The 13,935-nt window shown below is 41.2% G+C and overlaps 1 protein-coding gene across 6 annotated transcripts in view; it reads right to left on the bottom strand.

Annotated features, from left to right (window-relative positions):
- The window catches only part of LPAR1 (lysophosphatidic acid receptor 1), a 141,236-nt gene that overhangs the window by 126,485 nt on the left and 816 nt on the right, over positions 1 to 13,935 (bottom strand). The window contains exon 1 of one of the 6 annotated variants that reach the window (XR_003095035.1): positions 12,577 to 12,621. The exons of 3 other annotated variants lie outside the window; for them this stretch is intronic. The gene's annotated coding sequence lies outside the window, so the exon portion shown is untranslated. Of the gene's footprint in view, positions 1 to 12,576; positions 12,622 to 13,935 lie in introns of those variants that run through there. 2 more of the 6 variants (XM_025209001.1, XM_006027700.2) reach the window with 2 other exon arrangements.

Genomic DNA, 13,935 nt, shown 5'->3' with positions numbered 1-13,935 from the left:
CGCGGCTTCTCCAGCACCAGGTCAACCCGGTTGTAGCCAAGCGGCTCCTGCAGCACCATGTCAAGCCAGGCATGCATGCCATGTCAACCAGTACCATGTCAACCCCTGCAACTTCATTGTTGTCAAAGGTCACGTGACATCACTTCCTGATATGATACCACTTCCTGTGATGTCTTTGAATATGGCTCACCGGCCCACTGGGTGATAAAAAGTTTGTGATCCAGCCCCACATTCAAAAAGGTTGGACACCCCTGCCTTAGACATAGTCTGAGGACCCCCAGAGGTCTACTGGCCACAGATTGAAAACCACCAATTTAAGAATTTATTTGCACTTTTGCCCATGTAAACAAGTTATTCATATGCTGATGGCTTTATATGATTGTATCATTTAAGAAACAAAAGTAGCTACTATTTTTCTTATGGCTTGTCTGGACAGGAGAATTAGTATGCAATGCCTTAGACAGTGAATTTGGAGTGTACTAGCTACTTTGCACTAATTCCCTATGTGGATGCTCTCAGTACACACTACAGGCTTGTTCTCAGATAGAATTCAAGAAAAGCTTATCTGAATACCTCTTAACGTGGATTAGTAAAACATATTAAATTCCTGCGTGAAAAAATATTTTAAACGAAAGTGTAGTTCAACTAATCCACTCTAAAAGGTAATTTAGATTAATTTTCCTGGGTTCTTTGTAGAAACAAGCCCATAACGTAAACTGATGGCATCCACACAGGGAGTTGGGGCAGAGGTGCTAGTGCTATAAACCCACAAGGTAGATCACTGTATTCTTTGTCTACTTAAGCCTTCAGCGTACAATTCTCTAAATCAAGACACCAGGCAAAAACAGAAATCAAACATTCTGATCAGGATGATCTGGAAGATGCTCTCTTTCCAAGAATCGAGGGAGTAGAGAAATGTTTCAAGTCTGACTAATAGCAAGTTAAAGGGATCCACACAACTTTAAGGTCAACTACTGGTAATGCTACTATTAGAATTTTTTTATTTTATTATTTTTCCATTTTTTTCACATTGATAGCACCACATGTTCATTGATTTTTCTGTTTCCCCATCTAATTGGTTTCCTTTTATTTGAATCAGTCTTCTGCACAAAAAGAGGGGGAGAAAAGATATTTAAAAATAGGAAGATGCAAATATGAAACTATAAAGGGGACTATGAGGTACCACTGAAACACTTTTAACTTTCAAAAACTACCTAGAATGACAGTTAGCCTTAAATTATCCCCCCCAGAATGTAGTGTTTCTATGAATACGGATGATACTTGCTTATATGAATGGACATAATTAAAAACATGCATACAAAAGAAGGATGGCATGACCATTCTTAATACAAAGACAAATGTAAAGCTTATAGGAAAACCAGCAAAATTGTGAAGATAAAATTAGAATCCCAAATAGTGCTAGGTATCCAAGTAACACAAACCAAAAAGTATCAAGATCCCTCCAAATGATTGGGGCCAAACATCTGGACTTCATACATAACTGAATCCATGTGGCAGAACCTTTGGGTTTGTTGCACTTGCTGGCTTCCATAGGGCTATAGGTTCATTATCTCCATCCCAACCACAGCACCTCCACAGGAAAGCACACTCTGCCTACCACGCACCAAATCCTGTAAGGAAATTAGGCAAGGTAGCTAGCATAGAGCACTCCAAGAACATGCCCTGGTGCTGCTCTCAGGTGTGTTTGTTGACATGGTCAGGACCACTCTAAACCAGCTACCCTACCTAATTCCTGAGATTTCCTATATGTTGAGTGGAAGCAAGCAGTCAGGGCAGGCTTTTCAGTAGCAGTCCCAGGCTTGGCCCAGAGGCAGTGTACCTATGGTGTACTTCTCACTCCTATGGCATGCATGTCTACACATTCATTAATGTGCCATAGTTACAATGTATTAAGTCAGTACCTGTAATAACAGGTACTAACTTAATGCACCGTAATTGGTGCTACTGTGCATTAGTGCAAACAAATGTTTTGTGATGCTTAATCTCACTCGACTAAGTCTACTGCGCATTAGCACAAACGAGCACTTTTTTGTGACAATGTTCATTAGACTAATCTAGTGTGCATTAGCATGGTTTTTGCCAGCTGCACTAACGCACCGTAGAATTAGTCCAACGGGCATTAAGTGTCTCTTGTAGATGCAGCCCTAGAGATATTTTTTGCAAGGGCATGTGAAGGGATGAAGGGTTAGGAAAGGCCAACTTCATATAAACATTGATGGTTGTATTCAGACCTGACTATATCAACAAGATACCCAGTACTTAAGCAGCATGATATGCCATAAGTGATGGTTGTATCCCAACTTCCCCTAGTTCCACAACAGCTTGGATTCCAGCAATGCTTCCATGGAACTCAAAATATTTCATTTTCTTTCTCCAGCCAGTAGTGACATTGAGGGTACAGAAAGAAGAACAGCTCCCTGCTATAATTCACAGCACTTTGCAGGAAGCGTTTGCAAGAGTTACAACAATCCCTTGGACTCAAAAGAAATTTGCTGTTGAGTTGGGAGGGAGGGGGAGACAAGAGAATCCAGCTGCTGGCTGCTAGGCTGCAGCTGGTCTCCCCTAGCAATGCTCCTCCCCAGCCCCAGTGCTGTCTTCAGAAAGGAGTGGAAGGAGCTTATTCTAAGGGCTCCCCAGTCGGCACAGGAGGGTAAGGTGGGTAGACTGGAGTTCCCCTGAGCTGGGGGGCTCCAATCCACCCACCCCACACTCCAGCACTGGCTGCAGAAAACCCAGACCGATTTCCCTCTGCCTTCTTTCCCTTCTCCCATTTGGAAAACAGCGCCCAGGCTGGGAGGCAGCGCCGACACAAGTGACTAAAGCCACTCCATTTTGGAGCATCTGTATCTTAACCCACATGCAATGAGGGTTCAGATTTTCATGGGATCAGACCCTTTAAAAGCACTTTGCAGATGTGCGCTTCTGTTTGGTCATGAGTGTAGGGTGCTTTCAGGGACCAGATTGGATGGAAATTGTCACTTTTGTCTGCACCCAGAGTATTACAAATGTACATTTAATATAGGTATACCAGCAACCCCATCTAGTGGAGATGTAGCTTACACTAACAAAAAGTCCAGCTGAGTAACCCAGATCCCTAAAACAGAAAGTTGTACTCCCTGGAAAAAAAAAAACACATTCTTTTTTTTTCCCCCTGGTGTAAACATCTACATTGAGGTTTTATTAGCATGATTAAATCAGTCAAGAACATAAAAAAATGCATTCTGACTGACACAGCTACTGGCAAGAACTTGTAAGTGCAGATCAAGCTTAAGTAAAGCCCCCTTGCTTTCCCTGACACTCAATTATCTGTACAACAAAACCAACCTACTGCTGAAAAGTTAAGGGATGACTCTTTTGTACGAGTCTGTGGCTGCTGTGTGATTAACACAATTTAAATCTTAAGTCCACCCCTTTCTGGCTACTGCAGGAAAAAAAGAACTCTTGCTCCACAGTCACTCACAAGTGTGAGAACCAAAACCCTGATACTTGGCATCTGATGAAGTGTGATGTTGATGACAAAAGCTTATGCCCCTCCAATTTTGTTAGTTCAGATGTGTCAAATATATGGCCCACAAAACCATTCCAGCCAGCCCACTGGTAGTCTGGCAGGCTACCAGAAGCTGTGGAGTGTAGCCAATACAGCATGGCCTGCTGAAGAATCTGGGATTCCACACCCTCACAGACATGGCCATCAGCAACAGGTAGGTAAATTAGGGTTGTGAACATACAGCCCTTACTTGCCCCACTCCTGGACCTGGGCTGCAGTCTGTTCCCTGACCCATACTCTTGCCCACCCCAAACCTACACTGCTGCCTGAATATGGACCCACACCACTGGCCCCAGACCGGGACCCACTGCAGCTCCTGCTGACTACACAGACCCAGCCTAGAAGCAGCCCTATGGGTCCAGATCCAACCCAGGGCCTGGAGGGAATTTGACAACTCTGAGTTAGTCTATAACATACACCTCCACCCTGCCTTCTGTCTGATACTGTAGTTGTCTTAATTATTTCACTACCTTTGCTTATTGCTACTTGTAACCAGGGCTGGGCAAACAAGTAAATATGTCATTTAGAAGCAAGGTTTGTTTGGTAGTTTCTTTTATTAGTGATAATATATGCTAGGAGAGGTTTTTGATGAGCTTTTGAGCACAAAATGTCCTTCCTTAGATTCTGGGGGAAAAGTGGGTACAGTCTAAGCTACCTATCAGTTAAAATAATGACTTTTAATTTTGTTTGATGACAATGCTGCCACCATATGAAACATACACACTCACCAACTCTCACTGTTCTGTCCCACCATGGTCTGACCCTAATTGTTCTTTTAAGTGCACATGTGGGTCACTTTTGTTTACATGGAGAGTTTGTGGAAGAGACTTTAGGAATGTGAATAAGCACATTCACAACTGAACTGCTTGTTGCTGAGATGCCTCCATTTTAAAAACGTGTTTATTTGCTATAAATAAAAAGCACATAATTACTTGCTGTGAATATAACAGAAGAAAATTGACTGAAAGAAGCTCCTTAGACTATCAACCAATACATCTGGTTTACCTAGTTTCTTGTCTTTTTCCACCCCCACTTAGGAAGAAAACAGCTACTTTTAAATCTTGGGAAGATTAAGGGCCAACTAAAAAGTTCTTCCTGGCATAAGAGAGAACAGGCAAGACTGTAATTGTCCTATAATTGAATATTTAATTTAAGCAGCCCCTTTGGTCTCCTGCTAGATCCCTTCCCCTAAACTGGACTTCTCAAGGAGATGAAGCACCCCTCCTGCTAACAAAGTTTAAGGTTGCCCAGTCAGGGAACAGAAACATTCTCATGTTACTAGAGAGACCCAACAGCCACTTCTAGTATTCTAGTAACAATTAGCAAAAGGCAACAGACTCAAAAGAGGTTTATATAAGTTATTCACAACCACCTGGTATAGCTTTGATCAAGTCCTGGGATGATCCTGCAGTCAAAACCCAGATTCTGTCATGTAGGAATCTCTAAATAGGCCCTAAGCAACACAAGACAACAAAAAGAAAACCTCATACCCAATTTACAAACTGTTTACAAAAAGAAACACAGTATCACCTTAGCAATAAACCTTCCACCATGAAATTTTGTCCAACTCCAACCAAAAACTCTCTTAAGAAGGAGCAGAATATAACCAACACGTTTGCCACCTATTTCACTGCTTCTCAATTGCAACATTGAGCCCAGCCACATTTTTCTTAGTTGGAAAGCTCAACGGTGCAGTACTGTCTTCAGTGTCTGAATAGGTCTCCTGTGTCTCTGCAGCTGCTTGGGAAAAACAACAAGCAGCCGCAAAGGCGCTGGAGCTGCATACAAACTTTGAAAACAATTTCACAAATGCAAAGTAGTGCAATGCAAATAAATAAAAAAGAGCAAAAGAAACACAAAGCATTTGGTAGCTTGGAGTACCACAGCCTAGTCTTGTTTGATGAATGACCAAGGGAATTTTCCAAACCTTAATTTCATTCTCATTCCTATTACACAAAGTTAAAATGGCTGAATTTCCCAAATAGAAAGAAGACCACCTATTTCACAAAGCTAAGACATCTTACAAAATTTTCCTTTATTGAATCTTGTTTGCTTTAGCTGAAAGTGTACAGCAAATAGCAAAAAAACCCTCCTGATCCATGCATAACTGCAGGTTCCAAGACTTCCCATGATGGCAATAATACAATCCATTCCCTTTTTAGATATTACTGTCAAACATACTTGGTACATATAAAGAAAGCCCGTAAGCTGCATCATACCAGTATCCTGTTCAAGCCATGAGAAACTAACTCTTCAATAACACTGCACTAGCAGCTTCTCTGGAATTTGAATATACTGCCTTAATCTAAGCCTAATGCTATTTTGATTTACAGCATAGGCACAGGTCCTAACCTGTGATCCAAAAATACTTTTATTCTCTAGTAATTAACATTAACAGTAAAAGTACCAAACTAATATCAGACAATGCTATAAAATTTAATCCTATAAGCATCACCCAGGGCAAGGCAACCAAATTGTCCACTGACATCCTGCATTACAGCTTCATTACCACATCAAAGCATTCAATACAGCTCATCCCACAACTACACACACACACACATTGTAAAATCACCACACCTAATCTCTCTAATGAATCACTAAATGCATACCTGTCACAATGCACAGAAGAAACAGCAACCACCCAAGAAAAACCCAGGCTGTGTAATCTACCTCTCCGTTCCATTATCCATTCTGACAACAGAGGAGTCACAAGGGCCTAAGAGGAAACAAACAGAAACCTCTCCCATTCTACTCCACATTTTGTACAGTCCTTTTTCCTTTTTCATGTCATCATGACAAGGTATTTAGCAGAATTCACAAATTTCATTGGAATCTGACAAGCTGAACCATGAGACCCTCTCCTGTGGCCTCAAACTTGCAACCTCTGGGGTGTTAACCCTGAGCCCTGGTGCTCACACCACCCTATCCCCCTTGATGTCAGTGATAAGATCAGGAGAACAGAATGACAATTAAGAGAGAAAAAGTTATCTCCTAAGGACCTAAGAAACTGGGGTTCTAAACAGGATACGCTGGAAAAACCCTAGCTATCCTCAGGGAAGAAAGGGGAGGAAATGGAATTACAAGAATATGACACAATCCCTTGATTTGCTACCAAGAAAATTCTACGCTGGAAAATTCTGCACCAGGTGCAATACATGGCAATTTCTTCAGAGCAAGGTAACTTCTTCCCAGGACAAATGTTTGTGTCTAGAACCCCACCAAGAGAGAAGAGAAACAGTTACCTTTAGTCTTTTTTTCTGGAGGTGACCTGTAAGAGTAGCCGTAATCTTAGATGTCACGTGAATTTACAATATTGGTTTTCTTCACCCACCAAACATAAGAAGAAATAAGTTTGTTCTTATACAGGTACCAATAAAAGCAATAGTAACAACTGTACATGCTGTTGATTCACCTGCCAAGTTCAAACCCTCCTTCTCATCCATTACAATTCCCAACCATGCTGCTACGCCTTAAGTTAGAGGGATAAGAGACAAAAGTCTCTGCTTTTGCATTCTTCTGTCCAAGTGATCTAGGTAATACCTGTAGTATTGTGTACTAGAAGGAAAAAATGGAGATGTTTCAAATGATGGATCTACATCCCAGTATCCTTATTAAACCTACAAAGAGCAGCTCAAACACGAACTCTTTAGTCTACAATCCAGTAGATCCTATGTCAACTATTAACTATAACAGATTCAGCTGCAAGTTACTGTTGACAAAACAGATCCACTAAAATCCATGTTTTATTCCATGACACCACACAGGACAACTTCATCAAAAGCAACAAAACATGTTACGCCCGTGTCTTTCTGGAACTGAAAAACTAGCACCCATTCTCCCTTCCTACATAACACTAAAGTGGAGGTATCAACATTTATAAGATAACTAGCCAATTGCCTATCAAGAATGATGGGGGGGGGCAGGGGGGAGCCGGAGGGGCTTCGCCCTACCCACAGCATCCCGACCCCGCTCCCTACCACACTGATGCCACCACATCTAAGGAGCAAGGGGGAGCGGGGGTGAGGCCAGCTCCAGTGGCCTCACTCCCCCCCGCCCACTCCATTGTCACCACCTGCAGGGAGCTGTGCTGGCCTCGCCCTCGCCCCCCTCCCGGGTCCCCGCCATCATGGCAGCACTCCGCTGCACCGCCACCTCCTGTCCCAGTGCTATATTCGCACTCTAATTGGTTGTTTCAGTTAGACAATCAGAGTGCAAATAGTGTTATGGACAGACAGACAGACAGACGAAGGCGTTTATAATATTAGAACTACTATGGCCTGTGCTATACTCTGACACTTTGGATATCTCTCATTGCTTGTGACAATTGATCTTTGTGTTAAGCTCATTAATATTAAAGAATTCATGAATATCTACTGAATAATAGTACATAAATTCCCAATACAGAAAAATCATGATAAATGTCTAAATAAATAAGGGTAAATAAGTGCAAAATGCAAAGAAAGCTTAACTATAAAGTTTTAACTAACATGCTTAATGATAAAAGGATAAAACTGTAGCCTGTTTGATCTGAACACAAGCCAACTATTTGTAAATGGCCAAAGAACTTCTAAGAATATATTCTGCAAGCTGCTACCAGAAATAATACATTGGCAGCATTTCTCATTTTTACATGTACTCCCGAAAAGAAAAACGAAAAGCCCTTAAAAAAAATGGAGAACAGCATGCATTCCCCTTGCCAACATTTTACCACTCTTAAATCTCTACTGTGTTATGCAGAATGGCCTCACTTTTGATGTCAGTCCAACTTTTTTTTTTTTTTGGCTTGCTCTTGCTCCTGTGAATACTACAATATGTGATATGCCCTAGCAGGCAAAGAAATTATTGTACTCGCTAAATAGTATCTGTGAGTTTCACCCTGTGCAGAGGGTCAGTGCAGCACGTAAATCCCTCTGGTAAGGATTAAATGATGTATAGACCTTGGGCTGGCCTTCTGCCGAGACTTAAATTTCACCCCATCCAGTTAACAAACCTATCAGCACCCTTTCCAGTAGTCTCCAAAAATTCACTTCAGAGGATTTTACCTCATCCTGCAGAATGAGATGCAGAAGGAAAATACAGAACTTGCAAACTTAACACTAACCTACTTTATAACAGTCTGTAAAATAACCCACATTTAAATAAAAATTGGAGGTTATTAAAAAAATAATATTGATGGAAAACTTTAATGCTGCCTTCTTATTGCTACAGAGCTCTAAGCCAAAAAGTGTTCTGTCTAATATAATTTAATCTTCTCATTTTTTCCATGTAACTGGAAACTGCTGCTCATAACATTTATATCACACAGATCACTTTTATAGCAGATAGCATTAGAGTCTGAGACTATGTAGCCACAAGCAGTAATGCTTTGCCTTCTGTTGCCCTGTATTTCACAACTAGAAATGGCAGCCAGGCAACCATTCAATGTCACTGGTAGTACTCTTCAACACATTTAAAAATAAAAGCGTCTCCATATTTGCCAGCTCAGAACTCTGCTCAGGCCATTCATCCCAAAAGTGACTTGAAAAAATGGATAGAATATCCCCAGCTGACATCTGAACACACTATCATCTTGTCTAAAAGAGGCAAAGCATGCAAACCAAAGTGCTGCCCCAGACTCTTTTAACCAGAGCAGCCACACAAACCTACGGGTAACATTTTCATCTGTCAGAAGTGGAAGAGAAACATTTGTTTTCTTTTTCAGCAGAAATTCTTCTTTCCCCTGGGGTAAGCACTAAACTACTCTCAGTTTTATGCCCACTAATAATTGCCTACATTATGTGGGTCAAAAAAGAAGTCAGACTTCCAATAAAGTGGATGCAGGACACAATGGGAGTGACAAATTGGTCCATGCATGGCAGACCATCTCTCAACAGAAATTATGAAGAGGCTTTATTCCCTTCAGAATGTTCCTTGCAAAGCCTTGGCAGTTTGTAAAGACTGCTGCTAGAGTCTGACACAGAATTACATTGACCACAGAGTAGTAGCCTGTGAGAATGGGATGAACACACAGTCACACTGTCATTCAAAACGAGCAACTTATATTTCTGTGGGCAGGTTAAAAAATTATAAGATGTTATTTACATTTTCAGGAATAATAGGATATATAACAAAAGAATAACATTTTTCAGCATAACAATGAGCCCGATTCTGAACTCCAGGAATACTGTCAGTTACCTTTTTGGGGGAAGCAAGCTGGAGTAGAAGTGGAAAAAGAAAGAAGCAGGTCAGAGATATTAAGGAAGACAATTTTCATACTTTATCTTCATTAAAAAGCTAAACAAGATACTGAGCCTATTTCAAATGTTTGTATTTGTTTGCTTTAGCACAGGGAGTGAGAATGTACTGGCAATACTTCCACTTCTTCTAAAGCAGTTATACCATAAAGATAAACCAAGAGAAACAAAACCCAAATCCCTGAAATGTAAACAGAAACAGCAATCCTTTTTCATTAAGCAGTGCTTTTACTTCTGGAAGCAATTTTGTTTTACTCCTAGTAACACACATGCTTTGGGCCTCATCCAAAGTCTGTTAAAGTCAATGGGGGTCTTTCTATTGACATCAAAGGGCATTGGATCAAGCTGCTGGATGATATTTTTAAAGGGAAAAAAATTCTTGGGCAACTTGAAATTTTTAAGAACAGCCCTTACACTGCACAACTGTGGAATGTAATGTTTATACAGCATTGCCTAACAGCACATGCTTAGTACTGCTGCAAAACACACATGCTAAAATCGGCATTTTCACTCTAATTTTAAATAGCTTAAGAGCTATTGAGCTATGAGCTTAAGAGCACATTTCTTGGGATGCAACAGTTTGTATTTGATTTTTTTCCCCTCAACATTGTCATTTAAATTCCAACAGGTTAATCCCAAACTTCTAACATTCAAAAGGGAAGCGAGAAGACAGCCTATACTTAAGGGGATACTTCCAACTGAAATCACGTCAATTAAAAAAGGAAGAGTAGGTAGCAGTGATAGTTGGTTCAGGTGCCATATCTGCCTTTTTGGCCTTCTGCCATTTTTGTGGTTTTACAGACACATTTCCTGTTTTAAAAGGCCTTGTCCCCTTTTGCTCCTGTTTAGAACACACACACACACACACACACACACACACACACACACACACACACACACCCCCAGAATGAAACCGAGTATTCACATGGAGCGATTCAAAGATACTAAAAAGACCAGAAATTTTCTTTTAGTTGAATACTTGTAATGGGCATGGTTAAAATAGCACTTACGTGCATTTTTTAATAGCAGGGTTCCTTAAGGGTACTTAGCCCTGTTTGTCTGAAGTTATGCAGCAGGCAGGGTAGATTTATATATATTGTAGACTAATTAAATTAAAGATGTAGAACATAAGCCAGTAGATTTCAACCTCTGTTCCACAAAAGGGCTCTGCAAAAGATGACTATGATCAGTCAAAAGTAGGTGAATACCCTCACTCACAATTCAAAGGGACCCATACCACCATTCAAAATTCCCTATGGGGACTGTACCTCCATTCAAAATGTTTTAGGGATCCGCAAATGAAAAAGGTTGAAAACCATTGCCATAAGCTTTTGTAAGCAGCGGGCTCATTCCCTCAAGAAAAAAAGTATATAAATTAGCAAGCTCTAACTATACTAAATAGCAGTAAGGATACCAGTCCCACAGCATATCTATGTCATTTCTTTGGTTTTAATGCTGTTCTTGGCTGATCAGAATCAAGATGCAAATCCATCATGAGGTCTCTTGAGGCAAAGAACTACACACTACACTTTGGAAGACTATTTCCACATATCATCTGCCATCTATGAACCTCTGCATTTACCATTAAAATATTTTAATATGCTCTTCCAAAAGCTGGCAAGGTGGCAGGACACCATATAGAGTTGCCCAAACCCTAAGACTTAGGACTCCTGATGGAAACACTTCACATCTGAAAGCTAATGAACATAACATCTGGGAAGTGAAAGACAAAATGGTGAAGCAGCTCCCCCATGCAAGAAGGAGAGCTACTTAGGGTAATGTCACTCTTTTGATTTAAAGGAGAAACTTCGATTTAGCAGTGGCCGTGGTAATCAATTAAGAGATTTCACAAAACTATGTCACATTATAGTCAGGCCTCTCTGAAGAAATTAATTCCTCATTAGGGTTTATCACAATTCCATAAGCCTATTTGAATTCTATACAGATTTAAATTTAAACACAAAACAAAACAAACCCCCCCAGAATTCTTCCTTCAACCTTGCATTGTGGATTTTTTCCAGCAAGCTTCATTATGGTGCTTATATGAATTTATTTAAAAAGCAATGTTTTTTTTCTTTACATTGCTCAGCATGAAATCATTTAGATTCTAAATGTTAATGCCCTTCAGGCCTTCCCAGTGAAAACTCTTGGGTCTTGGCTTAAGTTTCTTAGCACCTAGTTACAAGAAACAGTCCTTTGTTCTAAAGAGTCACCTATTAAGTAAGCTGAGTACATCTCTGATGTTATTTAATGCTGCAGTTCACAAATGTTTTCTCTCAAAGACTGTGTTAACTTTTTCCATTTTAAGTCCTATGTTTTTGAAAGGGAGAAGGAAAAAAAGGAAACATCACTTTTCTCACTGGTAACTCACTACCAGAAATTTTACTGTTAAGCACCCAGCTTCTACATTCCTAATGGTAGGTAACATGAACGCAAATGAACAGTACCAAGTTGTAGAAAGAGAGCTCCCCACAGTTTTTTCCTTCTAACTTAATTTCGGGTAAATGCTACAAGGCTTAAGACCATGCATTGTTTGATATATTCATTTGCGTTACAGATTTGTACTTATACGTTAAAAAAAAAGTATGAGTCAGGCACATTAACTAGTTTTTGAGCCTTAATACAGAGCCAATCCTGATATTCAATCTACTGCCAAAGCCACCAGAATGCACTGTTTTAATGGTACCGTACACACATGCTAGCACAGGACCAGCAGCTGCCTGGTATGCAACCTTCCCTGCCAAACTGAAACATGATTCTCAGACCTGGGAGTACCTCATTTTAGTCCAAATGGCACAGGGCAGGAACCTGGCTTGGCACATGAGATTCCATTTGCCTTAAGACTTCCTTGCTCCTTTCCTGCAGGAATTTTGTCCTTAAGTCAGTCAGCCACAGTCCAAACAGAAAAACAGTGACAAGGGACTTAAACTGCAGCCTCACAATTTGTGTTTTCTGAAACTTGCAAGTTGAAAAGTAGGGAGAAGACAGTTTTCAAAAGCTCTCCTATTTCTTATTCACTTGGACCTCTAGATCTGGAGTAGAAGTTACGTAAGCTTTAGGAATATATGAAGTAATAAAAGGTTCCCATTACTTAAAAGCTAGAGTTGCATATGAAAACTAGGCAAAGACAAACACTGATTTGCCAACATTTTACTGGCAAGAGATTCTTTCCTCTCATTCTGCCATTGAATTTTCAGGAAAAAAAGTTTCTATTTCATCACCAAAAAAAGGGAGGGGGGGAGGTGGAAGAATAAACAGACTAGACCCCCCTGTCTGCAGTTTCACTGTAGTTTCCCCTCTTCTCTCTCCACTCTTAGTTTGCCATGAGCTTTTGCTGTCCAAACTTTCCTTCTACTCAGGAGCCTATTTCCAACTTCTGTGTTCTCTTCTGCTCGTCATTCACTGAGTCCCTCCTCTTGTCCAAAAATATCATTCTGTCTTCATCCCTCCTCTTGTCCAAAAATATCATTCTGTCCTAACTCTGTTCCCCCTTCCTTTAAAAAAAAAAAAAGGGGGAGGAAACGCGGTGGCAGCCACTTAGCGGGGTTTTTAATGCCTTTGCTTGGTGTAAATGAATGCATGGGGGGGGGGGGGGGGGGGGGAGGGCGGGGATAGGTGGTAGGCAATCCCACACTGACAGCACTCCGCATGTCTGCTAACCAAACAAACGGCTGTTGCTTATTGCAGGCAGATTTAACTGTTTGGATAATAGTTACCTCAGCAGAAACAAAAGCCTCCTCCAGGAAGAGCTCACCCTTTCATGTGCAGGGCTGAGACACTCCAATCCGCGCGCACACGCACAAACTACAGCCGGGAGATTCGTACGGACTCAGACCACAGAGAGACACTAAATGTGTGTACACGTACGGGGGTATACATGGGTGTACACACACACTGCACATGCTAAACACACACTATAAGCACACACCCTCTATGTGCACACCCACTAGCTATGCACACTCTACACACATGCACACTATACGCGCGCGCGCGCACACACACACACACACACACACACACACACACACCAGACACATGCTCTACACAGTGTCGGCACACTGCACACACACGCGCGCGCAGTGCACGTGCCCCCCGCCCCCGCCGGGCACGGCTCTCGCAGGGGAGGAGGCGCGG

Source organism: Alligator sinensis, unplaced genomic scaffold (assembly GCF_000455745.1).
Source record: "Alligator sinensis unplaced genomic scaffold, ASM45574v1 scaffold371_1, whole genome shotgun sequence".
NCBI classification, from domain to species: Eukaryota; Metazoa; Chordata; order Crocodylia; family Alligatoridae; genus Alligator; species Alligator sinensis.
This window is presented reverse-complemented; position numbering and strand designations above follow the sequence as displayed.